Genomic DNA, 26604 nt, shown 5'->3' with positions numbered 1-26604 from the left:
AAGACTGAAGTTCTTGATTTCCATATCCCTGCTACCCTAAAGCAAACTCTAGAGGCCATGCTCCCTTGTACCTGGCATAAAAAAAAGATGAAATATCTTGGTGTTTTCTTAACTCATCATTATCATCAGCTGTTTCAGGCAAATTTTCCCCGCCTTCTAGATTGTATTAAGTCTGATTTGTGTGACTGGTCCAATTATTTTATTTCTTGGATAGGTAGAATACATTCAGTTAAGATGAGCGTTCTCCCTCGGCTCTTGTATCTATTTCAGACCCTTCCGATCTACATTCCTCCATATGTGTTCAAATTCCTTCAGTACCAAACCTCATATTTCATATGGAACCGGAAACGCCCGCGGATCAGTCTATAGTTGCTTCAGCGGCCTTCTAGGGGTGGGGGTTTGGGTATTCCTGATTTTAAAAAATATTATTATGCTGCGCAGCTCTCCCATTGTGCTCAGTGGTGTAACTTCGGTGCAGGGAAGGTCTGGGTGGCTATCGAGGCCGAGGAGCTGGGACTGGCTACTGTATCCTCCCTCTTGTGGATCCCTAAGATTCATCGTCCCCGGACAGTTTTTTCTCACCTTGTAATTTCTCATTCTTTAGCAATTTGGGATTTAACCAATAGATGTTTTAAGTTAGCTCCGGCCCCGTCCCCTTTGATACCTCTACTTCATAATCCATCTTTTCCTCCTGGTTTATGTAAGTCATCTTTTACTGCCTGGTCATCGAGCAATATCTATTATGTAAATGATATTTCTATAGATACTAATTTCCCACAATTTTCTGACTTCCGGGATAGAGTGGCGGTTCCATCCAAAGATTTTTTCCGGTTCCTACAAATTAGACATTTCCACTCCAAAATTAGCTCGATTCTGATTAGCAGACCTTTGACTTCTTTTGAGTCTTTATGTTGGAGAAGACCCTCCACTAGGGGTCTTATTTCTACTATTTATTCCTTACTAGGGGAAGAAGTAAGCTCTAATCGAGACCCTCATGAGTTAGCGTGGGAACGAGATTTGGGACACTCTATAGATGCTGAGGATTGGACGGAGATATGGGACAGTGCTGCTACCAGCTTTATTTGAGTCAAAATTAAAGAAAATGTTTATAAATTGCTATACCGATGGTATTATGTACTATCGCGGCTACAAGCAATGTTTCCCGATGCTTCGGATAGATGTTGGAGGGGTTGCGGTGGAGAGGGCAGTTTTTTGCATATCTGATGGACTTGTCCCAAACTAACTAATATAGAAAAGTCAGACGAGCAGCTCCTCTGACAGGATCCAAAACTGCTGCTCACAAATTTGAAGGCCTGGTAACCCCTATTGCTAGGCTAACATACTGCTGTGGGACAATGCAAAACAGAGGGTTCTAATAGTCTGCGAGCACCGCTGCATGTTTATATACACTTGCTTGGACCTGCGAAGATACTGGTGGGCATCTCAATACATTTCCAGGTCCGCTTCGAATACAACTATGCTCCGGGAATGACAGGTCCGCTTTGAATACAACTATGCTCCGGGAATGACAGAGGTACCATAGTGTTTGAAGAGGAAACTGAGTGGCTTATGTGACTTTGGGCAGACCAGTGTATTATAGAAGAAAGACGTTTACCATGTTATTATGAAGAAACTTTCTTAAATTGGACCTATTCTTTTTTTTAAATTGGACCTATTCATTATTAATGGTGACATTGGACTTATTATAATTTTTATCAATTTATTAATTCATTCATTCAAAAGACCAATTCAAGAATCTTGCATCTGGTGGGGATATCAATAATTCGTTTTGTATTATTATTTGAACATATTTGTTTCAATTTCGTTCCCTATTGAGTTTTTTGTTCAGGGTGCACCTATATATTTTTCTCTAACTAATATATGGCAGGAGGTTCTTGCTCTCCTCTCGCACCTCTTTGATATTACGATTCCCCTCAGCATTTTCTACTTCCCTTGGATCTGCCTTCTCTGTCCCGGTGTCAGAATAGGTTATTCCGACATATAGTGTCTGCTATGACCTGCCAAATTGCAGCGGATTGAAAAAACCCTCATCCTTCTCCGATGCAGGCAATATTTTCACGCATCTGGTATATATACAAGATGGAATATATGACAGCTTTATTACCTAATACATCCAAAACCTTGATAAAATATGGTCCCCTTGGCTGACATACCAAAATGTTTCCTCTCCATTTAACAATTAATTTTTTCCTTTTATATTTTTTCTCTAATATGTTTAATCTGAAAGAAAGTGATCCTATATGGAGTCCACCCATCCTCTTCTCCTCTTATTCTCCTTTGTCTTTCCTAAAGTCTTCCTTTTCCTTTTTCCTCTTTATTTTTTTCTCTATTTTTTAAACGGATTGCCACACCGTTGCTGCAAGATTTTTCTCTTGCTTCTATATTCCTTCTTTTCTTATAATGAGAAAATCTTCTATTATATCATATTATTATTCTGAAATAGTACAGCTCCCACTATAAAAGTATGTTATGTGTTAATCCTTATTTTTGAATATTGGAATGTACTGTTTTCTCTGTGATTTGTTCAATAAAAAGAGTTTACAAAAAAAAAAAAAAAAATAATAATATTTTGAAAACACGTCATTTTTGGAAACCCACCGATTGTAACGCATATATTAATATTAACAGTAACCATCACCCCACATGGTTAAAAACATTCCGAAGGGTCAAGTTAGAAGAATTCGGAGAAACTGTTCAGATATAGAGGTATTTAAAGAACAAGTTAAAATATACAAAAACAGGTTTACATCTAAGGGATATTCTAATCAAGATATTGACCATCACATAGAAGGAGTAATGATTCAAAATAGAGAGGAATTATTGAAACCCACCCCGCGTCAAAGTAACACCTCTAATGTTTTCTCACTACCTTTTATTACCTTGTTTAATGTTCATCACAAAGAGGTCAAGAAAATGATCAAAGGACAATGGAATTTGTTGACAAGAGATCCTATCCTCAAACTTATAATCCCCTGCAAACCCAAATTCATCTACAGAAAGGCACAGAATATCAGAAATAAGATTATTAGAAGCGCCATCCCTCCTAAAAGAACAGGCAGGATTAAAACGAAGGGGTTCCACCATTGTGGAACCTGCCTGGTATGTAGAATCTTCACAAAACAAACTTCAAAAGGTAGAGAATTTTCAATCATCCATAACCAGTCATATCCTATATTAGAATTTATTACTTGTAATAGTAAAAATTGTGCATATTTAATAGAATGCACTTGTGGTTTACACTATATAGGGCAAACCACTCGATGGGGTAAATTTACTAAAGGTGCGGGTTTTTAGAAGTGGTTTTGTTGCCCATAGCAACCAATCAGATTGTAGCTATTACCTTCTAGAAGGTGCTAGATAAATGTTAAGTAGAATCTGATTGGTTGCTATGGGCAACAAAACAACTTCTAAAAACCCGCACCTTAGTAAATATACCCCGATGTCTGAAAGACAGATGGTTAGAACATCTAAGAAATATTAAGGAAGGCTTTGAAAATCATTCTTTATCTTGCCATTTTAAAGAGCATGATCAAAACTCCTCCAATGGCATAAAACAAATTATTGAAATTAAGCAAGTAGGGAGCCATTGAGAAAAAATAAAGATATTGAAACCAGTCTGGCTCAAACTGAAATGAAATTTATTTTTGGCCTGAAAACACTTAAACCCAATGGATTGAATATTGATTTTGAACTCAAGTGGTTTTTATGGGGTTTTTTTATGATGTATTTTAGCATTTTATGTTTTCTATGCAGTGTCCCTTTTATATTTATTGTAACAAATTTTATAGTTTATATCTTCCTGTTGCTCCTCCCCATTGATGTGGCACCTTCTGCTGTTTTATCTTTAAGTCCCACTTTCAATAAGGAGATCGCAGCTTCTGTTTATAACTAAACGGAAGTGATGCAAACAGACCTATTGGCACTCTGCTGCCTGTTCCAGTAGAGAGTTCCCTTGTCCAAAATGGCGCTAGAACCTCCATCTATACAAGGGCAAGGGTTATGCACGTATTTCCGTGTATACGTCTTATTTTATAGTTTTGTTATGATTGCACACTCAACTCCACACTGGGAGTATTGAGAATATAAACAGTCACTGTGGAGGTGCTGAATTTCTCTCCATCCGGTACCGGAAGTGATGTCTGCGTGTCACCGCCAGACCAGAAGTTATGGTTGTTTGCGTTCCACAGCAGCGTGGAATGTCTTTTATAAGGAATGTTATCCATTTATAATGAATTTTTTGTACTATTCATGGTTTTGTTGATGTAAGCATCTTTGAAGTGTTCAAAGATGCCTATCTATTATTATAAAATAAGTTTATGAATGTTATCCAGTATGAACCAATCAGGATTCTAGGGAGGGTATAAGAAGGAACCCATGCTATCTAACATCTACGCCGTGAAAAAGACTCCCATTAAGAGTCGAAACGCGTTGGTGATATTTCTGAAAGGCACTAATCCAGGAGGTGGGGACGATCCACAGAGACACCAGGAGTCTGCTGAAGTACCATGAAGTCCTGTTCCCAGGAAGTGTTAATCAAGTAACTTATGGTGTATTTATGTACACCCACATCTTCTTTTACGCCTTGAATTTTTAATAAGCTATGGTGGATTTTTATACATCTATTTCAGATGTTTTGATTTCAATTAAAATACTACACTATGGTAGTCTTTTCTCCCTCTCTTCCATATATGATTGGATGTGTTTGATGAGAGTGTGAAGATCATCCTACCACATTACCCTTTATTGGAATTAGCGAAATCCTCCATCCTTTAACTACGGATTACTGGACATATTGAATAAGTAACTTTGGCCCTCATTCAGAGCCGCACGTTAACAACAGTATGCTCGTTGCGTTCCGATGTTGCCTAACCGCGCATGCGTCGGTGTTACACTGCGCATGTGCGTACGGCAGATTGCGAGCTTTTTTTCTCTCGTTCCTAAAATAGCGTACAGGAAGTGACATGTCAAATGTGATTGACAGAACAGGGCGTTTTTGGGTGTTGACGGGGGTGGAGATGAAAAAACGCAGGCGTGGCGAGGCGTTTTTGGGGCGTACATACATTAGCAGATGCGAACGTCAAATGTGTTCGGACCGTCTCATACGTCACTGGAACATCCGCTTTCCCTTCAAAATGCTCGCACAGCTTAGGGTCAGGATTACTCGACCACATTGGCGAAGGCCTTCTCCTCCGTCCCGGGACTCAACGATGGTGCTGCGATTAATCGCGGCTGGTCAGTAAAGTAATTAGTGTTGGATTGAAAACCGGCTTGGTATGTGTTTGGAAAGCAGTTTATTGGGATAGCACAAAAGCGTACGCAGGTGGAAATCAGAGCTGCTAATGTCATGATTACACAATCAATTAGCGTACATTTTTGGTGTTTTATTTTGGCCACAATTTGTTGGTTATGGCCTATTGTAACAATAATGTCATCATGTTTTAATTAGCTCCCCTTTTTTTTGGTTTACTGTTGAATTTGCATCGCTATGTGATTTTTTAAACGTTCCTTAAAGAGGCCTTTTTTTTTTTTTAAGAGGGTCAGTTTTTGCCTTTAGGGCCAGGATTAAATGTAACCCATTTGTACAATAATGTCACAATACAATCTCAGTTTTTTGTTTTAAATTTATTGTTTAAACACAAACAAATTGGCCTAATATTTTGTTGCCTTTTTTTGTGGCAAAGATATTTGTTAAAAAAAAACAAAAAACCATAACTGCTAACATAAGCGTAAATACAAAATTTAAAAACATTTCACAAGAAAGGAGAGGGAAGTTTTGACCAGAAAGGAATATGAGCCAAGCACAGAAGGAGTGTGGGAAAAGTCGCCATTGCTGTCACCGTTTTCTCGCCCGTTTGGCTGGGTGAGGGTGGGCGCCAGACCGGGTCCGGGATGCCATCGGGCTGGCCTGTCCAGAGGCAGATGTTGTGGCCTCTGGACTAGGCACAGGGCTAGGCACATTTGGAGGATTGGCTGATGTTGTGCCAGAGGTGTAGGATCCGGATGTTCCGGCAGGAAGGGAGGTCGGCTCCACCATGTGCTGGCGAACGAGCTGCTCCAGGGCATCGGCGATGCGGATGTTGGCCCTGGTATTTTCCGCCAGGGCCTGAGCAATGGTCACGTTGGCCGCAGCATTTTGCTCCAGGGCCTCAGCCACCCGTATCAGACTGGCGTCCATCCTCTGCAGAATCTCCGTATGGCAATCCGATTTAAAATTGAGTTCTGTGAGGAGGCCCACTGCCTGCGAGGGGGCACGCCCTGGACTGGCTTCTGCAGGGTCCTCAGCCGGATGTACTGGTTCCTCCCCTGCAGAGCCAGCAGAAATTCTGCGGCCAAGGCTCCCCTCTGGAGCAGACTCATCCGCCTCTGTCTCTGTTAGGAAAATTGCGAAAAGACTCACATTAGAATCTACATATTGGCACAATAGCATTTCAGAGTTGGTGACATCACAAGACTTACCTTGGCCAACATGAGGAGCCGCAAAGTCTGGCATGTCCGTATCCATGTTGGACACGCCAAACACCTCCACAGCCTGCACACACCCCTGTGCCAGCTCTTCTAAGTCTGTCAACTCCAATGACACAGGGGTGGGACCCCCACCTGTCCCCCTTGCATGCCTAGCCCTGTCGGCAAGTTTTTGCTTGAGACGATATTTGAAGTCTGCCCATCTGTGGAATGAAATTGGACCCATTATCCTTTTTTTTACAATGGGGTTTGTTTATAGGATGGGAAAGTGTTTACTTACCGCCGTTTGACATCCCGGGCTAGACGGACATAATCACCCACCCTATTGACAGCAACGGCGACCTCCTCCCACATTCTCCACTTCTGGCTTTGGCTCATATTCCTGGCTGCCTGGGGCAGGATGTCAACGCACTTCTGGATCAAAACCTCCATCTCCCTGCTTGTGAAATGTGGCTGCCTTTTTTTTTTTGGCAGCTTTGGCGGGTTGACTGGGGCCAGCAGTCTCTTCCATGTCATCCTCCTCACCTATTTGGGTAAATATGCAGATTTAGCCACTTCACAACTTGACCAATATATTTGTTTTAAAATAATCATTGAGACAAAATGCATGAAGGCCTTACCGCCGGATTTTTGGCCATTGTTTCCCTGGTCTGAAGCCATGTCTCTGCTTCCAGAATGAAATCAACCAGAAATTCAATGTGATTTCGTGACGTATTTATACATGCGTCCTTTGTTTGCGGCCGCATCATTGATTGTGCGTCCCTATGATTCATCCTTAATTTGTGCGGGAAAATAAACACTATTTATGGCTTGGTGTGTGTGGAGTCGAGGTTGGGTTGTTGGATTGTTGGCGGTTAAGTTGTTTGGATTTGGTTGTTTGCGGTTGGAGGATTTGGCAGAGTTGGTTTTTTGTTTGGTTTTGCTACAGTTGTTTTGGTTTTCCGTTCGCATTTTTTTGCTTTTTTCCACATCCTTTCCTGATTTGGTAAGTTTTGTGCAGTCTAATTTGTGGCCAATTGGTGTCTACTTCTGTTTTTTGGTTAGCTATTTTTTTTTAACACTAATTTCATCTTTTTTAGTTTGTTTTGGCTTTCGGACCCCAAGACCTTTTTTTTGGAAATCTTATATATTCGAGTTGGGTAAGTCCATTTTTTTTCTTGCATTTGCGAATTAATTACCGCATTTTTGACTGTTGGTGTAGTGACTTGCATTTGCGAATTAATTACCGCATTTTTGACTGTTGGTGTAGTGACTTGCATTTGCGAATTAATTACCGCATTTTTGACTGTTGGTGTAGTGACTTGCATTTGCGAATTAATTACCGCATTTTTGACTGTTGGTGTAGTGACTTGCATTTGCGAACTAATTAACGCATTTTTGGCGGCTTATTCATCATGTAAACCAGTTTTGCTTTTCCCTTTTCCATTTTTGACATACGGTGTGCAATGTCGTTTTCATCGATGGCCAAATGTGTGTTTCGCCTATTTTATGTGTTGGCTTGCAACAATTTGAGAAATAAAAATTCACCCTCAAAATTTTTGATGTCTCATTTTTTGCTTTTTTACAGTTTATACGTATCATGACAATACCCCGGCATGTAAGCAGCTATGGATGGTATCAGAAAGCTAAGTTGTTTTTTGTTACTTTTGGGGTGGCTCAAAAGCCTTACATTGTATACTTTGAATTTCAGGTAGATCTGGGGCGCATTGTTCTGGCCCTGCTCCCTGAAGACGACCAACCTCAAACTCGTCCCAGGCGTAGGCATCGTAGACATGCAAGGCCCCAGATATTTCGAACACGTGTCACCCTTTTTGGAATGCCCGATGATGAGGTTTTAAGACGCTACCGTCTACCTCCCAAAATCATCATAGACACTCTCTCATTAATAGAAAGTGATCTTGAGCGGCAAATTGACAGTCCAACAGCAATACCACCACTGACGCAATTTATGGCGGTGTTACATTTCTGTGCCTCAGGATCGTTTCAAACAACGGTGGGAATAGTGGCGGGCATCTCCCAATCCTCCTTTTCCCGGATCCTGAGGGCAGTGATGGAGGCACTTTTCAAGCACCTCCATCATTTTATTAAAATGCCTTTGGATATGGGTGCCCTTAGTGTGGCCAAGGCCAATTTTTACCAAATAGCTGGCTTCCCACACATCATAGGGGTTGTGGATGGTACTCACATACCACTTCAGCCTCCAGCACGGCTGGAGGCAATATTTAGAAACCGTAAACACTATCACTCCCTGAATGTAATGGTGGTATGTGATGCCTCCCTCCAGATCCTGTCCCTGAATGCTAAATTACCCGGAAGTGCTCATGACTCCTTCGTCATCCGGCAATCAGGGATATGGCAGAAATTAACCAACCTACAAGCTGGTGATGCGTGGCTTCTGGGTAAGTGGAGACCTTTAGTACATAACAATGTTAAGCTTGATACACAGTGTTCCTGATGTGGTCTATTTTTGTTCACAGGAGACAGTGGATACCCTTGCATGTCCTGGCTGCTCACTCCTTATTTGGCTCCCACACCAGGGCCACAAAGTGCGTATAATTCCGCACTTACAGCCACCAGGCAAGTGGTGGAGCGCTGTATCGGCCTTTTAAAAGGCCGATTCAGATGCCTCCACCGCTCTGGTGGCGAGCTCATGTATGTGCCGGATATGGTGTCTAAAATTGTGGTCCTGTGTGGGATATTTCACAACATTGCCATAAGGAGTGGTGTCCCAATGCAGCCAGAGGATGCCTTACCTGAGGATGGCCCCCCCGAGGTTGGTCGAAGGTCAGTATGTGGGGGGGCCATACGCGATGATGTGGTGGCCAGATTTTTTAGGTAAGTTTGAACAAAACTCCAGTGTTTATACCTAATGTGTTTGTGTTTGTTTGCGAACATCTAATTTATTTATTTTTTTCTCACCATCTTCTGTTTGTTCACATAATCTTTGGCACTCCAACGCTCACTACTTCCTGCTACCCTTACCAAACCTGGATCTGGTCCTTTTGGGCATATATTCTGGAACCCATATCGCAACGCCATGTTTGTGGAATCATGTTGGCATGGTCCTTCGTCAACCAGTTCTTGATTTTTTGTTTTTATTTAATTATTTCTTGGTATGTGTTGTATTTGAATTTATCACTGTTCTTTTTTTGGGAGTGACCACTTTGTTTTCTCTGTTATGTTGTGAATAAATGTTTGGAGAGTGAAATGGTCTTCCTTTTTTGGGACGTTAACAGCAAGTGTAACCAGGTTAACACAAGTTACATTTGACTAAGGGGTAAACCAGTACTGACGCCAGTTGAGCTAAACTGAAATATGTTTTCAGCTTCCCAATCCACACCAAAAGGAAGCCTGGCCCAACCTTGGGATTTGTAAGATTGGCCTAAGCAGCTTGCGCACCAACTAGGAACCTGGAAAATGTAGAAATATGTAATTGACACTACACCCAAAAAGGGAAATGACATTGTTACTGTTATGTGTTTCTTGTGTCTGTTTGACATACAAAGACAAAACACAATCTAACTTTTAAAAAAGGGAAATCCTTGCAGGAACAGTCTACTTATGTCATGCTAAACTATCTTGGTTTTGGTTTTTAAAAATGAGCCACAACGTATATTTGTCTTAATAAATTTATTTAGAAAATATAACAAAAAAAAAAAACTACTGGCGAAGGAGGCCAGACAGCCGGTCGAGGGCCACCAGAATGCCGATGACATGTTGGCGCATCTGCCCCACACAATCCGCCACCTCTTGCCGACGCCTCTGTTCCTCTGTGGGTGAGAAAAGTGTGTGGGTTAATACAACAATAGGGAATCCACATTAAAAAAAAATAACACAACCAAATCACTCCTAAACCCCAACCCCCCAAAAAAAAGGGGGGGCTGTCAAAAATACAAGGCCTAGGTACAAATTCCCAGAGGTATGATATGTGTATGTTGAAATCACCAGGAAGAGGTAAAGGCAAACCTTCAAAATCACCCAAAGTCAAGCCACAAAAACACGAAGAAAGGCACGACACATGATTACATACAAACAGTTTGTGCTTTAAAACAAAACAAAAAAAAAAACATACCGGGAGACAAAACGGGAGCTCCGGAAATACCTCCATCATCCTCCTCGGAGGATCCGTCATTACCCAAAGAATGGGGAGGAGTTATGATGGACTCCGGGGAGGGGGTAATTGGAAGAGGGGTGGGTGGAGGAGAGGGGGAAGTGGGACGGTGGGGAAGGAGGCCCGACATTTCCGGGAGAGGGTCTGGGAAGGATGGGGAGGAGTGGGGAATAGGGGAAAGATTTGGGGTGGAGTGTTGGCTGGGGGTTGGGGATAGTGGCCGGGAACGCCGTCTGGACGGACGGTCACGGCGGAGTCTTGGCTGTCCCCCTAAAATATGACAAAGAAATTGCGGTTAGTTTATGGACAAATCCGGGCAACAAAACTAAAAAAAAAAAATAAAAAAAAAAATAAGCCAAATAGCAGTAGAATGAATAAATCAGAAATAGAGGGGAAACATGCACACGCAGATATGAGTACAAATAATAAATAGAACAGACAGGAAAACATGCACACGCAGATATGAGTACAAATAATAAATAGAACAGACAGGAAAACATGCACACGCAGATATGAGTACAAATAATAAATAGAACAGACAGGAAAACATGCACACGCAGATATGAGTACAAATAATAAATAGAACAGACAGGAAAACATGCTCACGCAGATATGAGTACAAATAATAAATAGAACAGACAGGAAAACATGCACACGCAGATATGAGTACAAATAAGAAATAGAACAGACAGGAAAACATGCACACGCAGATATGAGTACAAATAATAAATAGAACAGACAGGAAAACATGCACACGCAGATATGAGTACAAATAATAAATAGAACAGACAGGAAAACATGCACACGCAGATATGAGTACAAATAAGAAATAGAACAGACAGGAAAACATGCACACGCAGATATGAGTACAAATAATAAATAGAACAGACAGGAAAACATGCACACGCAGATATGAGTACAAATAATAAATAGAACAGACAGGAAAACATGCACACGCAGTTTGCCCCACAAACACAAACATTAAAACCACAATACATAACACTTACTTGCCAGGATCTGCATGCGAAAGCATGCCAGCAAGCGGGGCGTTCGCCGTTGCAGGTCGGACCACCTGCGCTCCAGCTGCCCGATGTTGCGGCGTGAGCCGAAGGACCGCAGGCGGGACCGTGCCTCCGCATACGCGGAGCGCTTCTGCCGGTTGGTCATGGGTTGAGGTTGGCTGGTGATCCGGCGATCCATGACCTCCGTAAGCACCAGCAGCTCGCGCCTGGTGAATGCGGAGGCTCTCATGATGGCAATGGTGTTTTTCTTAAAAATCATTTTTGATAAAGTGTGTAAAAATTTTCTGATTGGCTAATGTATTTTGGAAATTAACAGGAGCAATTTTATTGGTTAGTGTATGAGTCATGTGTTCGACAGGGCCAGAAATCTCTGGAGAGTTATGATAGGCTTGATGCAGTGACATGCGTAAGCAAATTTAAATAAAGAAATGAACCCAGGGAAATATGCGGGGATCCACAGCAATAGTACAATTGTTTAATTGTGGTTCACATGTTTTTTGAACAATAAAAGCGAATGTTTCATCCGTACGTATTCTGCGGGTAAACACAAACACGGACAAGAGTAAAGTTTCTTGCATTGTGTTGAAAAAAACAAACAATTAAGCTAATTGATACATTGATTGGCATGATACGATTGATGGAGGTAGGCAGAATAAAGGAGCAGGTAATCGACATCTGACAAGGCCACTTCCTGTTTATACTTGTGCGTGCGTTCCTTTCAAGCCATTTCGGGGATGTACGCTCGCTATTTCGTACGCTCGTTAGTTAGAGGAGGGGTCGTCAGAGTTTTGGGAGGAATTTTAGATGCGAATGAAAATACGAGCGAGCCATTGAATTTAAATATTTTTGTACGTACGCCTAACGTACGTGCGCCCGCTTGCGAGTGGGTCTGAATCAGGGCCTTTGTCCTGAACATTCATTCAGGAACTTTGTTATATCACAATTTAACCTATCACAGATCTTTCTTCAGTGACTTTGTGTGACCCATTTGTATCCTAATTGCGCTGGGGTGACTACTACTATTGGCTATCTACATGTTTTTTTGGGGAATATCTATTGACACCTTTTAGCTGCATTAAGTGAAGTGCAGGTCCCTCATATTTCTATTTTACTACCTGACAACGAGTTCACACGGTCACACCCATGAGGCTGCGCTGCTGCTGGGTCAAAGGAGCATGTGATGGGCTCCTCCAATCAGAGCTCAGCACATGCTCCTCTGACCCCGCTGCAGAGACTACTGGGATGTATTACTCAGTAGTGCACTGCAGTACTGAGTCTAACTGCACTGTGCTCCAGTGCTCTGCGTGTAGCTGCCGGCCAGCTCAGTCACAGCCTTGATGACTGCCTGGCAAGTAGCTGCACTGCACTAAACGAATTACTCCGTAGGCCAGACTCTTCCACAATAGAGGGCATGGCAACAAATCACCAGTTAAACTGAACTAGATAGGAAATCAAAGATGTTTTGATGTTCCATCGCCGTGGGGTTTCGTAAAGAGTAGGGAGATTAAGTAACATTTCAAAATTGGAGGTATTGGTAGAAACAAGACTACAGAAGTGCGTTTCTACTGTAATTCTGAAAGGAATGTGGAACAAATCCTCCAAGAACGTGGTGAAAGTGGGGGATGCCAGCCACTGATCAAGTGGAGACCATGTGGGGTGAATGGCAGGGGGGGGTTATAACCACACAGGCGTTGGATGATTAAATAAGGTGAACTTTGAGTCGAGAGTCCCAAAACGGACAAGGTAAATGTAATTGAGGGGTCCAACAAGACATAGGTCTATGTTTCCGCAGGAGCCAAAGGAGGTCGGAAACAGAGGGAGACATTGCCGAGTGCAGACTCCAGATCAAACCAGCATTTGGTAGCTTTAGGAGAATGCCAGTGAACTAACTGGCTCAGTTTGGAGGCTTCATAAAATGTAGCCAACGATGGGAGATGAAGAACACCAGCTGCAGAATAACAGAGTAAATGAGGTCTCCTATTGTTCCAGATGAATTTGCCATAAAGCGATTGAAGGGAGGAAAGAACACAAGGGGTGGGGGAGGGAAACAGCCACAAGAAGAATCTAAAAGAGGTACAAGTAGTTTGGGCAGGGCATTCATTTTATAGCAAATTATTTTTATTAGATAATGGTACCCAATCATTACAAACATTGAACAGAGAAAAAAGCCATTTCAAGATTTGTGTTTCATTTTGTATCACCAAATAAAAATTTTTAGTCAGATACTAAAAAAATACAAAATTCTTGATCATAATAAAAAAAAAAGGAAAAGAAAAAAAAAAAAAGAAAAACCTCTATAATAAAACATAAAAATATTGCATAGTGAGACATTGATTCGAGATTGTAACATGCAGGGGGAAGACAAGACAATTAGGTAAAAAGGGGAAGGAAAGATACGAAATTATACAAAGAGAAAAAATATGACATATGGTAAGAACTTACCCTTGTTATCTCTATTTCTACGAAGTCCATAGGGTTCCACAGGATACCTTGGGGTATAGGTGATGACATCAAGCATCGGGCACCATAGAGTTAAGTTTTCAACCTCCCAGGATGCACCAGGGTCCCCCTCCTATACCCCGCCCCCGAGCCAAGGCATCTCAGTTTCGTACCAAACCATAGGCCAGAGGAGGAGAAGGAAGAGATAGAAAAAAGATCTGGACACACACAAAAAATCACATTCTCACCAGAGGGAGACGGAAAAACCGGTGACCAGAGCAAAGCCCAAATGCAGCACAGGTGCGACAGGGCGGGACTCCTGTGGAACCCTATGGACTTCATAGAAATAGAGATAACAAGGGTAAGTTCTTACCATATCTCATATTTTCTACTTCAGGGTCCATAGGGTATCCACAGGATACCTTGGGGATGTCCAAAAGCAGTATCCTTTAAGGGTGGGGACGCTCCTGTGCTGAAAGGAGAATCCGCCGCCCGAAGGAAGTTATGGACAGAGGACCACGTAGCAGCCTTGCAGATCTGGACTGCAGAGCCACCACGTTGAGCTGCCCACGAAGGACCCACAGACCTAGTGGAATGAGCCCTCACAGAGGGTGGAACCGGCAGGCCTTCATGAAGATTAAGCTTCTGAAATGGCCATACGGATCCAAGCTGCCAAAGTTTGTTTGGAAGCAGGCCAACCCTTTTTACGGAAGCCATAGAGAACAAACAAGGCGTCCGACTTCCTAAATGAAGAAGTGCGGTCAACATAAGTTCTTAAGGCCCGCACCACATCCAAAGTGCCCTCACCCACTGAAAGCCCAGGTGAGTTAAAAGCCGGCACAACGATTTCTTCGTTAATGTGAAACCGGGAAACAACTTTGGGCAAAAATTCAGGACGAGTGCGCAGCACTGCCCTGTTCCCATGAAAAATCAAGAAAGGGGGTCTACAAGAAAGAGCCCCTAAATCAGAAACACGTCTGGCCGAAGCGATGGCCAGAAGGAAAACAGTCTTAGCTGTTAGCCATTTAAGATCCACTGAGCCCAGTGGTTCAAACGCCGGTCCCTGGAGAGCCCTCAGGACCACAGCCAAATCCCAAGGTGCCACAGGTGGAACAAAGGGCGGCTGAATGCGCAAAACACCCTGCATAAAGGTGCGCACATCAGGGATTGTAGCAATCCTACGATGGAACCAGACAGACAGGGCAGAAACCTGCACCTTCAAAGAAGCAAGGCGAAGCGTATGGTCCAGTCCCGCCTGCAGGAAGGCTAGTACTCTAGACAGACAAAATTCCCGAGGTGCATAACCTCTCGGTATACACCACTGGAAGAATGTATGCCACATGCGATGGTATATTCTCGTGGAAGACGGTTTCCGAGCTCTGAGCATGGTTCGCACTACAGAGCTGGAGAAACCCCTGGACCTTAACATGGCGGCAACTGCAGAGGACTGTCCATGGACAGACCCTGAAGGTCTGAGAACCAGTGCCGTCTGGGCCATGCGGGAGCTATCAACAGGAGCGTCCCTCCTTCCTATTTGAATTTCCGGATCACTCACACAAGAAGGGAAACCGGAGGAAACAGATAAGCGAACCGGAACGTCCACCGGACGGACAGAGCATCCACCAGAGACGCCTTTTCGTCTCTTGTGCGAGACCCGTACACCGGCAACTTGTTGTTGTGCCGGAACGCCATGAGGTCGATCTCTGGAAGACCCCACCTGTCCACCAGTAGTTGAAAAACGTCCAGGTGCAGAGACCATTCCCCCGGATGAACGTCCTGGCGACTGAGAAAGTCCGCCTCCCAGTTTAGCACTCCCGGGATGAAGACTGCTGATATGGCCGGAAGATTGCGCTCCGCCCATACCAGGATTCGGGACACCTCTACGAGAGCCGCCCGACTTTGGGTTCCTCCTTGCCGATTGATGTAGGCCACGGTGGTAGCGTTGTCCGACTGGACCTGCACTGGGTGACCTTGGAGAACCCAGTGTGCCTGCTGGAGAGCATTGAAAACCGCTCGGAGTTCCAAGATGTTTATTGGAAGCTCTGTTTCTGCCGGAGTCCACCTGCCCTGAAACAAGTGTGGACCTGAGACTGCTCCCCAGCCCGAAGACTGGCGTCCGTTGTTAACAGGACCCAATTCACCACCCAGAACGGATGACCCTTGTTGAGATGGGTTGTCTGCAACCACCAGGCAAGAGACAGGCGAACCTCCGGAGTGAGCACCATCGTCTGGGACTTGAGACTCTGAGGCAGTCCATTCCATTTGGACAGTATCAGGTGCTGCAGAGGTCTGGAGTGAAACTGGGCATATTCCACCATGTCGAAAACCGACACCATGGAGCCCAGTAACCTCATCGCCGAGTGCAGCGACACCCGGCGGCTCTGTAGACAACTGCGCACCCGCAACTGCAAGGCAGAGATCTTTTCCCCTGTCACAGAGATCCTCTGCTGTCCGGAGTCCAATAAGGCTCCGAGGTGCAGAATCCGCTGAGACGGGATCAGGGTGGACTTCTGCCAGTTTAGTAACCAGCTGTGCCGTTGCAGTACCGCAATGGTCAGGTCCAAGTGGCGTAGAAGGAGCTCCAGAGATCCTGCCACTAAGAAAAGGTCGTCCAAGTACGGCAACATGCGGACTCCCTGCAGCCGCAGGGAAGCCGCCATGACTGCCGTTCACCTTGGTGAAAACACGTGGTGCTGTCGCCAGGCCAAAAGGTAACCCCTGGAACTGAAAGTGGTCGCTGCGGATTGCAAACCTGAGGAACTGCTGATGGCGCAAAAGAATAGGGACATGCAGGTAAGCGTCCTGTATGTCCAATGACACCATGTAGTCCCCAGGTTCCAGCGCCAGAATGATGGACCGTAGGGTCTCCATCCGAAACTTCGGCACCCGCAAAGACTTGTTGAGAGCTTTGAGGTTGAGTATCGGACGAAACAACCCATTGGGTTTCTGCACCAAAAAGAGATTGGAATAGAAACCCTGGCCCTTCTGGGAGAATGGAACAGGCACTATAACTCCAGCCTGGAGCATAGTGTGCAAGACCTTCCGCAGCTCCGCAGCTTTGTTCCGGTCTGATGGTAGACCCGTGGTGAAGAATCGAGATGGGGTCTGTGCCGGAAGGAGAGGGCATACCCGTTTGAGATCACCTCGAGAACCCAAGTGTCTGTCGTGGTGACCGACCAACACCGGGCGAACTGCAGCAGGTGGCCTCCCACCTTGGGATCCCCCAAAGGGAGGCCCTGACCATCAGGCCGCAGGCTTGTCATCTGGCTTAGGGGCCGGACGTCTGGTACTCCAGGCCTGCTTCTGGGGCTTGGCCGATTTTTTGGGGCCAGCCTGTCTGGGAAAGGACTGTGCTTTAGGCCTACCCTGGGTCCTATAAGGTCGAAAGGACGACGTACCTGAACCGGAAGGAATTGCAGCAGATGGGAGACATGCCGATTTGGCTGCCGCCAGCGTGGCTACAATTTTGTCCAGCTCCGGACCAAAGAGAACTTCTCCATTAAAAGGCAACACTTCCAAACCCTTTTTGGAATCCGCGTCCGCCTGCCAAGATCGCAACCATAAGGTGCGACGAGCAGCTACAGCTGCCGAAGAAATTCGAGACGCCAGGGTACTAATATCCAAGGCCGCTTCGTTGATATAAGTGGCTGAATCCCGGAGATTGCCGATCAACTCCGTCTGTTCAGCCGAACAGTCGGATTCGAAGGACGCCTCCAACGTATCCGCCCAGCGCTCCATAGCTCTGGCAGCCCAGCAAATTGCCATAGCTGGCCGCGCTGCCCCCCCGCAAGGGAATAAACGGACTTGAGGCAGATCTCCACCTTGCGGTCCGTAGCATCCTTAAGGGAGGACATGGATGGCATGGGTAAAGTGGCACTACGGACGAGGCGTGTCACATGAGAATCCACCTGTGGAGGGGATTCCCACTTAGAAAAATAATTATCCGCGAACGGATAAGCCACCGCCAAACGCCTCTGCGGCTGATATCGTTTGCCTGGCTGTTTCCACGCCTCCTCTAAATGGTCCACCAACTGACCCGAAAGAGGAAAGACTGTGGCGTCACCCTTAACATCCTTAAAAAAGGCATATTTGGATTTAGACGCCGGAGGAATTTCGTCCTCAATCACCAAAGCTGTGCGGACTGCCCGAATAAGTCCAGGAATATATACCTTGGTGCCTAGCGTCCGCCTCCTTAGTACGGAGAGGTTCCTGATCGGAAAGATCCAGAATCTCCCCATCATCAGACCTCACTTAGTCATCCTCATAAGGAGCAGACAGAGACGCCACCGGCCGCTTATGTGGCTGCAACACAGACTCCCCTTGTAACACATCCGACAAGTGCTGTACAGAACTAGTCAGGGAATTAACCCACGCCGGCTCCTGAGAGACCGGGAGAGGGGAAATAGGGAGACTGCGGGGTACCATCAATTGTCTCGGGAAACCCTGCATGGGTGACGACACCACTGATTACTGGGGCAATCCCATCTGTGAGAACGCGGGCTGCGGAGCTAACTGGCCCACCAAGGTTGTAAGCGCCTGAGCGAAACAAGCCCAGGGCGGCTCCTGTACCGGTGCTGTGACCATAATTGGCCACGCCAATAAAAAAACTGCCGGCATAGGCCCTCCGCGCTACCCTCCCCCTCCGCTATAGGAACTTTACACGTAGTACACTGAAGCTGGAGAGGAAAGTCACTCTCAGACATGATGGTGGAAAGTATGTGACCCCTCTCACCAATACTTTTAGTATAGCGAGAGACCACCCTGCAGCACCGCACCGCAAGGGCTTGAGCAGAAAGAGCAGGGACAGTGATAAGGCTGACAGTTAGACGTAAAGTACAGGCAGCAGCACTAGCACAGTCACATACAATACAAAGAAAATCAATTCCTGCACTAACATCGCTGATAAATCAACTGCACAGACACAGAGTCTGGTAGGACACAGCGCTGCATACACAGACCTGACCAAGCGGAGGAGAGGTATGCGGGGGGACCCAGACCACGATGCCTCTGTCCAGACTTCCAGCAGCGTTCACCATGCATTCTAGAAGATGGCCACCGAGGAGCATAGAGGCGGCTGGCCTGGGGGAGGAGCGCTGCCACAGGGCCAGTCGGCGTGTGCAGAGAGGGCTGTGTGCAGCGGGGGAGGTGCCGGCTGTGAGACAGGGAAGGCGCGCTCCCTTGGCATGCATTTAACCCCTGGGATGCCGCAGCGCTACCGCACTGCCGCGGTCCTACTGTCCCAGGGGGATAGTGGAAGCGCAGGTTAGTACCTGGCTCCACGCTGCAGCCAGTCCCCAGGGACCATGTATCAGCGGGGACCCACCGCGGGACCCCGCTGCTTACCTGCTGTCCCCCTTAAATCCGGCCATGGTCCTAAACATCTGGGGTCACCGCTAGCAGTGACCCCAGATGCCTACCAGCATCCCTGGATCGGTACCGGCGTTCTGGTACCGGCGGGGGTGTAGGGAAGACAGCATGGACGTCAGGACTGACTGTCCATGCTGTACTACCAGATGTGCAGCCACAGCTGCATAGACGAAAACTTCAGGGGCTCTTCATGGCCCCCTTCTAAGAGGTGCATCCGATTCCGGCCGGGCGCCAAACTAAACTGAGATGCCTTGGCTCGGGGGCGGGGTATAGGAGGGGGACCCTAGTGCATCCAGGGAGGCTGAAAACTTAACTCTATGGTGCCCGATGCCTGATGTCATCACCTATACCCCAAGGTATCCTGTGGATACCCTATGGACCCTGAAGTAGAAAGGGGGAATATAGAAGAGAGAAAAGAGAAAATTGCTGCATGATTAGAATGTAGATCAACCACGAGGCCTCAATAATGTTTTAAGGGGTATATTGGTTTCGCTAGGTCACACATGACCCAGGCCGGGAAACAGATATGACTTACGCAGGTGTATATGACTTACGCAGGTGTAGGTCGGCTAGAGAGAATGGTTTTATAGGAAACAGAGTCCTTAAAGTCCATCCAGCGAGTCCAGGTATCTCTAAAGGATTCTTAATCGCCATCTGCGGAGGTTATCAAATCATCCATTACCATATATAAGTCTATTCTTGTGAACCAATCAGTCACCGCGGGAGTGGAAGAGGTGCGCCATCTCACAGGAATAACAGCCTTTGCCGCGTTATTCAAGTGACACAATAAAGACCCCTTGTACCTCGAGAGGGTCCCAGACGACAGATGGAACAACCAGAACAGAGGGTCCGTGGGAATCGGTTCATCAAGAATTATGGCTGAAAGGCAAATAACTTCTGACCAATAGGACTGGAGAAATGGGCATTGCCACCATATATGGAAAGGGTTACCCGGAGCATTCGAGCAGCGCCAACATATATTGGGCACCCCAAACCCCATTTTAGAGAGAGTATCTGAGCAGGGGGACTCGGATCTAGTCCATTCTAAAATACGGTGAAGGAGGCATGCTTGATGATATCTTAATATTTGGAAGGGAAATGCCACCTCTGTCCTTGTGACGGGACATAAGATCCAACCTCAAACAGGGTCTACTCCCCTTCCATATGAAATCTCTAATTAGAGACTGGATATCTAGTATCCACTTAGGTGATAGTTTGATGGGGAGAGTTTGTAGGAGGTATAGGATCCTGGGTAAGAAGTTCATCTTAAGCACACCCAGTCTTCCAAGCCACGAAAAAGGTTTGGTTTTCCATATCTGCAAGTCCAAGCGGAGTTTGGCTAATAGGGGGACAAACTTAGATTCAAATAGGTGGGTAAGGTTTCTGGGTAGAGTAACACCTAGATATTTTAAATGAGTTGTATGCCAAGCAAAGGGGAATGATGATTGGAGACCAGTTACCATCTGGGAAGGGGCAGTAATGTTTAAAGCAACAGATTTTGAGTAATTAATTTTAAAGTTAGAAAGATCCCCAAAGATCTTAAACTCCTCTAATAAATTTGGAAGGGAAACTATAGGGTTCGTAATTGTGACCAATAAATCGTCGGCAAATAGAGCCAGCTTATATTCCTCCCTGCCCACCCAGAAACCCGATATATCTGAATTTAAGCGTATGGATCGTGCCAGGGCCTCCATACAAAGCACGAAAATTAGGGGGGATAATGGGCAACCTTGTCTGGTTCCATTTGCTATGGGGAAAGAGTTTGAGAGGGAGCCGTTAACTCTGATTTTCGCAGATGGAGAACTATATAAGGCAAAGACGCGCTGAAGACAAACAGGGCCCAATCCCAATTGCCTCAAAACTCCTGACAAAGTCCCAATCAACGCGATCGAACGCCTTCTCAGCGTCAGTAGATAGCAAAATAGCTGGGGTATCCGTTGAGGAAATATGGTGGATACGACCTATTAGCTTGTTGGTGTTATCTCTGGCCTCGCGTCCCGGGACAAACCCCACCTGGTCGCTATGAATGAGAGAGGGTAGGGAATGTTTTAATCTGTTTGCGAGGAGCTTTGCAAATAATTTGACATCGACATTAAGAAGGGAAATTGGTCGATAGCTGGGGCAGAGAGAGGGGTCCTTACCATCTTTGGGAATGACTGATGTGGGCCTCCATAGATTGTTTAGAGAAGGATGAAGTGTCTGAGATTTTATTAAAGGCTTTCAGGAGCAGGGGGGCTAGTTTGTCCTGGAAGGCTTTATAGTAATTAATGGTAAAGCCATCAGGGCCAGGGCTCTTACCAGAAGGGGTGGTCTTAATGACTTCCTCAAGTTCCTGTAAGGAAAATGGAGTTTCCAACTCATCTCTGACCAGGGTATCAAGTTTGGGAAAACTAACTTTGGAAAGGTACGCGTCGATGGCTCTATGTTTCCCATCAGCAAAAGACATGGAGGCTGGCAAATTATAAAGCGAGGAGGAGTATTACGAACAATAGGCCTCCTCAATTGAGGTGGTATCATGGAGAGTTTGACCCCTACTGTCCTTGATAGAAGAGACAAACGAACGCATTCTTTGGGTTCTAGATGCCATAATTTTTCCGGGTTTATTACCCCAATGAAAGTAGCGGCTCCTACATTTACGGAAAGAGTATCTAACTTTTTCCAGTAAAAGTTTATTTAAGGCAGAGCGAGTTTGAGTTAATTCTAGAAGAACATCAGGGGAGAGGGAGGATTTATGAGCAGACTCCAAATTATGAATATTTTGCAATAGGGAGTCTATTTGGCCAAGATGTTGTTTCTTTAAAAAAAGAGCCTAATTGGATGCATTTTCCCCTCAGGACACACTTGTGCGCCTCCCATATGGTGAGATTAGAAGTATCAGGGTTATCATTACATTCAATATAGACGTCTAATGCCTCTAAAAGCTGCGTTCTACAATAGTCGTCAATCAATGACTCATTGAAGCGCCACGTTAAAAAAAAAAATAGGGCGAGAGGGAGCGAGAGGAATGTCAACACTAATAGGTGTAACTACATGGTCGGATCACGCCCCTATCGAGGTAGCTTGGACCAGATGAAGGTGGCGATGACCAATAAGTATACAGTCAATTCTAGAATAGGATTGGTGGCAACTAGAATAATGGGAGTAGTCCCTGTCAGAAGGGTGAAACAACCTCCAGATGTCGGACAGCTGGTGAGCATGCAACAAACGCCTTACCTTTCTCAGCAATCGAAACGGGACGGAGGAGGAACCGGTTGAGGTATCTTGAAAGGGGTAAAGAGCCCAGTTGAAATCGCCTCCGACTATCAGAGTTCTCTGTCGAAGCTCCTCCACCCTGTCCAGAACCCTCTCGAGGAAGGAAGGCTGACCATGATTAGGGGCATAAATATTGACAAAAGTAAAGAGATGGTTGAAAATGGAGCATTTAACCAATAGACCCCCTACTCTCCCCTAAGCAGTGCACTTCCTGGTTCACAATAGGCAAATGTCTAGCGAACAAAATGGCGACAGATTTAGACAAGGAGAAATTAGAGTAAAATGCAGTAGGGTACCAGTGGTTACTTAGCTTCATAGGAGTGGAAGAGTGGCGAAAGTGGGTCTCTTGTACAAGAACCACATCTGTGCCTTCAGAGTGAAAGGATCGAAGGGCTTGGGCTAGTTTCTCAGGGACATTCAGTCCTTTAGCGTTAATAGATACTATACGGTATGGAGCAGCCATGGGGGCGAAATACTAAAACATAACCTGTGTATGAGAAGGCACTGAGGTTGAAACTGCAGAAGCATTAATAGCAGCAGAAAACAAAAAAATTAAATTAAAAATGAGAAGAAAAGGGAATGGAACAAGAGGAAAGAAGGGGGGGAATGCAACAGCAGAGATATAAATCAATCCCATACATAAACAATGTGGTAATAAATAGCGCCAAAAAAACGCTACCGGACCAAAAAAGAACCACAAGGGTTCCCACGTCACAGGGAGAGAGAAACCCCCCCCCAAAAAAAAAAAAACAAAGACAGTTTCCTGTAAAAGGGAAAACCAATTCCTAACCTCTTCCAAGGGAAGAGTAACAGTGAAAATTGGGAACACCTCAGAAAAGGAATAACAATACATTATAATGATAGATATAATATATATATATATATATATATATATATATATATATATAATCATCAATTTCAACATTAGAAATACTATAGTAAACAGGTAGAGCAGGATAAAATGATTATCCGGCTTCAGGTGGGATTAGTGTCACTTGTAGATTCATTTCCTTTAGCTTTCTTCTGTTGCTTCTGTACTGGATGCCATTGATCTCTCTTAGGCCGACCTTGAGTGGTCGGAGATGGTGACAGAAAGGCTTGCCAATCCGGGAGAGCAACAGGATCTAGGCCCAAAGATGAACAAAAGTCTGGTAAATCCAGGAGGTGTTTGGAGAGACACAAGCTTGCCAGCATGAGACACTTGGAGGGAAAAAGGGAAACCCCATCTGTATTTGAGATCATGTTTATGGAGAGATTCTGTTAAGGGCTTCACTAAACGACGTTGTTGAAGGGTACGCCAGGAGAGGTCTGGAAATATCTGTAGATTCGTACCATTGAACTCCACTCCCTCCAGGGTACGGACTTTGCGAAGTATATCCTCTTTTTGTGAATAATAATGAAGTCTACATATGACATCTCTTGGGTATTCGGACGCCAAGCCCCTAGGATGCAGAGCTCTATGTCCCCGATCAAACTCTATGGATTCACTGGGGTCCAGATAAAGTAACTCTCCAAAGATTTTGTTCAAGGCATCGAGTAGGCCAGAAGGTGGGACATCTTCTGGAAGACCTCTGACCCATATGTTGTTTCTGCGTCCTCTGTTATCAAGGTCATCAAGTTTGGATTGGAAGAGCTGCATGGTAGAGGACTGTTGGGAGACCAAAGTATGAAGGTGGGACAGTTGGTCGTTTACGGCATCTTTTTCCTCTTCGAGGACCACTACTCGGGAACCCAGCTGTTTGACATCTTCTTGTACTATAGAAATCTGGGATTGGAATGAGTCCTGAATTCTTGACTCTAGAGCCTGAATGTCCTGTTTGGAGGGGAGTGACCCAACAAGAGTCAGAACTTCAGTAATTTCGCCCCGTAGCTGAGACATCTGAACTTGAAAGTCACTAGGCGAGGGGGATTGAGGCCAATGAAGAAGAGTCAGCGGACTGGGAAATGGAGAGATATGAACGGAGATTTGTTTGGGATGGAGTAGGGCGTGGCGTCCTGGGGTCTTTTTTCTGAGTATTTTTTTGGTTTTCCCATTAGGAAGAGACGGAAACGGATATTTCACGTTAATATATCATCATGAATGAGTGGATGAGGAGGGTCACATTCCCCTGAGGATATGGTTACAAAGCAAGCATGGAGCACATGTAAGGAATCAGCAGCTTACATAGTGAGGTACTTCCTCTTCGCCACCAGAGGGAGTCAGATCCACAAAGATGTGAAAATAAGCCTTATAATTCAATAGCCGTCTCTAGGTACAAAAGGCTAAATAGTAACGAGTACTATACTCACAAAGTGACCATAAGTGCTTAGGAGAGTGATATGGGAACCCTGAAAAGTAGGACAGAGAATGGGTTGCTGTGTCTCGGCAGGTAGAGGGTTAAATCTGTGGTGCTGGGTGCAGGGTCACTCACTGTGAATCAGGCCAGCTTGTCTGCAGATGTAACAGGCCACCAGAGCTCTTGAGGGTCTTCTCATTGGAGTCCACAGGATAAAGATATGCTCTGCTGAGTCTCCTCACTAGATGGATGTGCAGAGCGAGAGGTCAGGGCCGCGGCGCACCGCAAGAAGCAGCAGCCACCTCCGCAAACGAGGTCGGCAGCGGCGGGCAGTCTTCAGCCACAAGCGGCGTGGAGAGGGATCAGGCGGCAGCTACAGCTGAGGTCAGTGCGGCATAGGGGGGAAATGCTTAACTCCGCCGGAGACGGCAAGACGGGCGGGAGCCGGAATTAATTGAGTCCCCGGCTTGTGGGCAGGAGCTAGGCCGCAGCCCAGAAGGGCAAGTTTCCCGCACCTCCCGGCACCGTGATCGTGGCTCCCCTCCGGTAAAAGGCCACAGCAAGGGCGGGTGAGTGAGTTGTGGTGGACCAGTCCAACAGGGTGGTATTTGGTGGACTTTATAGGGGAAAATGTAGCAGAGCCTCACACAAAGATGTCTGCTCCGGTTGCTTGCCAGGCCACTAATTTTAAATACCTTAATTTGATGTGACCGACCCAAGAGAAAGTCTGCCAACGAGAAATCTCTTGTTCTATAGCCCTGAACTGGGAATTTGCTTTGTACAGACTAAGATTTTGTTAGGCGGATACCCAAATATTTGATGGAGTCTGTTTGCCAAGTAAAAGTGAAATTAAGATGGAGATCCAGGGACTGTTTCTTGGATATGAAAGCATAAGGCTTCTGACTTGTCATGGTTTATCTTGTAGCTGGATACTTTCCCATAAAGGGAAAGTTCTTGAAATAGGTTTGGAAGGGAGATCAGGGGATTGGTGAGGGTAAGGAGGACATTGTTGGTGGCTCCTTTTGCAAGCTTTCATTTTGCTGACAGATATTTAGATTCGCGCAGATCCTGCAGGCCAGGGGTTCAATGATTAGGGCAAAGATTAGTGGGGAGAAAGGACATCCCCACCTTGTGCCATTGGAGATGTGAAAATACTCAGAGAAGACCCCCCTGCAAGAACTAAGGTAGAGGAGTTATGATAAAGGGCCTTAATGGCCTGAATAAATGTACCCCCAAAGCAAAAACTGAAGGCGTTTGTCATAAAGGGCCATGAGACCCTATGAAAGGCCTTCTTGGTGTTGAGGGCAACCTGATGGAGTTTACATGGTGAACAAGGTATTCCATACATCTGGTATCATCAACAGCCTGGCAAGAAGGGACAAATCCTACCTGGTCTGGATGGATACGAGTGGTAAGATGGGGTTTGATCTATTTGCTAAAATTTTGGCAAATAGTTTGAGATGTGTTTAAGAGAGATCGGTCGGTAGTTGATTACCAATTGGGGGTCTTTACCTGGTTTCGGAATGAGTTATTTTAGCTCTGGTGGTGCCCAGGGGAAAGAAGCTGCCCTTGAGGATCTGATTAAAGGAGTTTGTGAGGTGGAAAACAAGCGTGCCATGAAACGTTTTATAGTAGGAGAAAGGAAGGCCATCTG

This window comes from Taudactylus pleione, unplaced genomic scaffold, assembly GCF_031769625.1.
Source record: "Taudactylus pleione unplaced genomic scaffold, aTauple2 ptg000089l, whole genome shotgun sequence".
In the NCBI taxonomy this organism is placed as follows: Eukaryota; Metazoa; Chordata; class Amphibia; order Anura; family Myobatrachidae; genus Taudactylus; species Taudactylus pleione.
The sequence above is the reverse complement of the archived record's forward strand: the minus strand, read 5'-3'. Positions refer to the sequence as shown.